This window comes from Octodon degus, unplaced genomic scaffold (assembly GCF_000260255.1).
Source record: "Octodon degus isolate 3935 unplaced genomic scaffold, OctDeg1.0 scaffold00093, whole genome shotgun sequence".
In the NCBI taxonomy this organism is placed as follows: domain Eukaryota; kingdom Metazoa; phylum Chordata; class Mammalia; order Rodentia; family Octodontidae; genus Octodon; species Octodon degus.
Window position 1 is genome coordinate 671,465 of NW_004524669.1, and position 3,375 is coordinate 674,839.

At 42.4% G+C, this 3,375-nt stretch overlaps 1 pseudogene across 1 annotated transcript; it reads right to left on the reverse strand.

The window, feature by feature from the left end:
- Positions 1 to 2,372: 2,372 nt before the first annotated feature.
- Positions 2,373 to 3,064, reverse strand: LOC101583927 (annotated as a pseudogene). The gene has a single exon (XR_002822485.1). The product of XR_002822485.1 is annotated as a succinate dehydrogenase cytochrome b560 subunit, mitochondrial pseudogene (transcript).
- Positions 3,065 to 3,375: the final 311 nt, after the last annotated feature.

Below are 3,375 nucleotides of genomic sequence, written 5' to 3' on the forward strand. Positions count from 1 at the left end.
GCTCTGGAGCGAGTGGCCTTTGGTGCTGCCAGGTCAGTCTTCTCTACTTGAGATAGAAATCATGAGCAGATAAAAAATGTTCTTGGAACCAGGCTTTATTAGGACTTAGGCTGCAGCAAAAGTGGAGAAGTGCACAGGCTGAACCTAGTAAGATTAAGGGGAGGTTGGTTGTGTAGCATTTAGTAAAGGTGGGCTAGCACATGCGTGGTGGTAGTCTTTCCGATCAACCACAGGAAGGAGAAGGGCTCCTCCTCAACCTGGTTGAGGATGGCTGCAGGGACATCTAGAAAAGCTGCAGGTGGACTCATCTAGGATGGACACTCGGCCAAAGCAAACACCGCCCAGAGTGGCTGTGGGGCATCTGATGTGGCCAGGCCAGACACAGGGCACTTGAGGCAGCTGTGGAGAAAAGATAAAGAAAGAACATCTCTTGGAGGGCGTCAGGCTCTTCCCTCCCATGGCAGAGGGTTGCTGCAGTTTTCCAGGCTGGTCTCAAACTCATGGTCTCAAGTGATCTTTTTACCCAAGCCTTCCAGAGCTTGGATTATAGGCGCACACCCAGCTAAAAGGAGAAACATTAGCATTGTACGTCTTAATGTGTGTGAGTCTGAATTCATGTAATTATATGTCATTCTTTCCCTCTGTGCTTTTGCATACATATTTCCCATGCTTTGTTAAATTATTTTTCCCAATCAGCCTTTCTCTTTAAAAAATTCACAAATATTAAAAACCTAATCAGGAAAAAAATCAAATGAAATGAAAAGTAATTGGTTTCACCTGTAATTCCAGTGTTCTGGAGGCTGAGGCAGAAGGACCTATGGGGTTTGAGGTCAGCCTAGCTACACGGTGACTTCGAGGCCAGCCTGAATTACATTGAAAGAACTTGTCTCAAAAACTAAACAAACCTTTCAAAAGTGAATAACTGGTTGAAAGTACTGTATCACTTAGCCTTTGCCAGAGTCAGTGTCAGCTTTCATACACTTACTGTTTGGGTATATTTATTGGCCTCTTTATGTTAGGTACTAGGGAGGCATGTTAAGTGGATGGAGCATCTAAGAACAGGAGGGCAGATGTTAGTAATGTGTAACACACTTACAACTCGCTGTTAGTTGGAGGCTGGCTTCCAAAAGTTCTTATGTTGAAGAACTGGCAAGGGCTATCTGAACAGAACCTCAGTTGCATAGAAAATAGTACCAGGAATCATGTCAAATGGGGTCATATCTCATCAGAAATCTTCTGCACAGCAAAGGAAGAAACCAACAGAGTGAAAAGAAAACCTACAGAATGGGAAAAAGATTTACCAGCTATGCCTGGGACAGAATGTACTTAGAATGCATAAACAACTAAAAAACAAAGAGTAAATAAATCTTCTCAAATTAAAAAAAATAAAAAATGGGATAATGAAATGAACAGACACTTCCCAGAAGAAAAAGTAAATAAATATGTGAAGAAATGCTGAGTATTGCTGGCCATTAGAGAAATGCAAATTAAAACAACCTGAGATTCCACCTTATCTCCAGCAGAATGCCAACCATAAAAACAAAAGCAAAAACACCACATAGTAACAAATTCTTTCCAGGCTATAGAGAAAAAGAAGCCTTCTATTCTGTTGGTAGGGATGTAATCTAATATCACTTTTAGTGAAATCAGTATGGAGATTCTCAAAAATCTCCATTTGATTTCCATTTGTTCAGCTAGTCCCCTTCTAGCTTTATTGCATTACAATCCATAATAGCTAAATCTTGAAATAGGTCTATACATTACTCAACAGATGAATTGATAAAGAAAAGTGATTTTTTTTAATGAGTATTTTAATTGTTTCAGAAAAGATGTACGTGAACTTGGATTACAAAACATGATACTAGAAGAGTTATCCACCTCATAAATGCAAAAACAAAACAAAATGACCAGACAAAAACACCTTAAAATAGTTAATGAAATGTTTTCTGGATCTTCTTCTTCCATCAAAAGCTGTCTCTCTTCTTCCTAGGGCACCTGCTCTGAGAGCCAATCTTTTATCTCCCTCTAGCTGGGCCAGGACAATTTCCTTCCATACCCACCTCCCTTCTTTCAGTCACACTGTGTGGGTGCTAAAGACCCTGGACTCTGACCAGTGAATAGAACTGTCCTTTAAGCCAGCAAACCACAGGCAATGGCACCCAAAGCCTCACCCCCAGCCTCCATGGCAGAAGCCACAGAGCTGGCATTGTTTCCACTGTCTCAGGAAGAAGGAACCAAAAGCTGACCCTCAGCACAAATAGAAGCCCAATGTGGACAGAGAATAGGCTTCTAGTCCCAGAGTAGGCAGCAAATTGTGGGCAGGAAAAGGGCATTTTCACAGCCATTACATCATGAGAAACAAGGGGAAACCTGGACCCTTTCTATTATTGTGGTTTTACAAGCCAGTCTACTGAGCTAAGGGGGATCATCTGCAAACACAGAAGGATCCAAAGAGATCAGGTAACTCTGTTGGCCAGGGTAAGAATGAGGACCAGGAAGGTAAAGCAGTTTGTGACAACTAATTTGTAGGAAGATGATTCTGGGAGCGTCAGCTCTTCACATGGCTGCCAGACCTACAGAGGACAACACAGTCAGAACCAAGATGGCCACCCCAGACTGGTAGAGATGGGCAGTCTTCAGGCCTTTTCCCAGGTTCCATATCAAGTGACGGATCCCATTCCAGGTGTGATACGTGAGTGGCAAGACGAGCGCAAACTTAGCTGTGTAAATCACTGCTGGCCCCAGACACAAAGACTTCACAAATTCTAAGTAAGACTCAAAGTTCCCAGGGAGCAAAGAGCTGACACACCAAACAGAGAGACCCCTCCACTCAAGCCCATACCAGCGCCGCAATGGCAAATGGACATCACCATGGGAAGAGACCAACTGTAGATAGTGATGTAGGAGATTCAGGATGATTTGAACCTGTGTTCTTATTCCAGAACCGCTCCATCTCTTCTTTGGCTGCGGTTCCCAAAGGAACAGCATTTCTGATATAGAGCCGAGGACTCAGGTGGGAATGGAGGCAATGATGGTCAGCATGTCTCAACAAGAGTGCCGCCATCTTGGTTTCTGGCCTGGACAGAACTCAAGGAAAGTGATATTTACACACAATGGAGTACTATATTTCCATAACGAAGGAAAAACTTGAGTCATTTATGGGAAAATGGATGTACTTTGAGTCCATAATATTAAGTGAAATAAATCAGACACATAAATTTAAATATTGCATGGTTTCTTTTATATGAGAAACTCAAATTATACATGAAGAGCAAAGGCCAGGGAGATGGCTCAGTAGAATAAGCACTTTCCTGGCAAGCGTAAGGGCCTGAGTTCAATCCCTGGTTCAGCCAAAAAACAAAAAACAAACCAAAA